Source organism: Silene latifolia, chromosome X (assembly GCF_048544455.1).
Source record: "Silene latifolia isolate original U9 population chromosome X, ASM4854445v1, whole genome shotgun sequence".
In the NCBI taxonomy this organism is placed as follows: domain Eukaryota; kingdom Viridiplantae; phylum Streptophyta; class Magnoliopsida; order Caryophyllales; family Caryophyllaceae; genus Silene; species Silene latifolia.
Window position 1 is genome coordinate 5861554 of NC_133537.1, and position 785 is coordinate 5862338.

The window sequence follows — 785 nt, forward strand, 5'->3', positions numbered from 1 at the left end:
GATGCTCCATATATTCAATAAAATTAAATGCATTTATTTCTCCCAAGTGCTGCGTTTAACATTCCCCATAATTTTTTACCAGGTGTACTTTTTACATAAATGTATTGTATTTCAGTATAGGTAAGACGCTCTCACACTATAAGACCGTCAATCCACTTATAAGCAATTTATTGATAAATGGATGGTATTTTATTGAAAAGGTGAGTCTCACAATACGATACCCGTCTTCTTCTGAAACTTGTGTAAATATTTTCGTTTGGCCTAAACATAATGACTTGGGGTACATTTAAATTTCGCACCCCCATCATCCAATTCCTAGATACGCCACTGACGAATACTAACGTTTTATGAAAGTATTATTGAAATAAAGGAGTAACACATAACCCGAGCCGTGCTGGGATAAAACAATAATAAAGTAGGAGTAACACAAAGAAACAAGAACATCAAAACCAAAAAAAAAAAAAAAAAAAAAAACAAAGAAACAAGAACAACGGCCGCCGGAAAAATAAAAAAGAAAGAGACAGAAGATTACCCTGAGCAATTAGTAGAGTTATCTGAATCCTCACTGCTATCATTTTCAATCCGTTTAGTAAGACATTCCCAAATCGTCTCCATCACCTAAATTATTTATTGTTATCAGTGAGTATCTATTTTACAGTATGTTTGAGGAGGTAAAGAAAATTTTTAAGAGGTTGTTTACACAATAGATCGATCATGTATTTAAAATCTCACATAATCATAATGTATGTGTGTACGCTTGTCGAAAATAGTTTAAATACATTTTA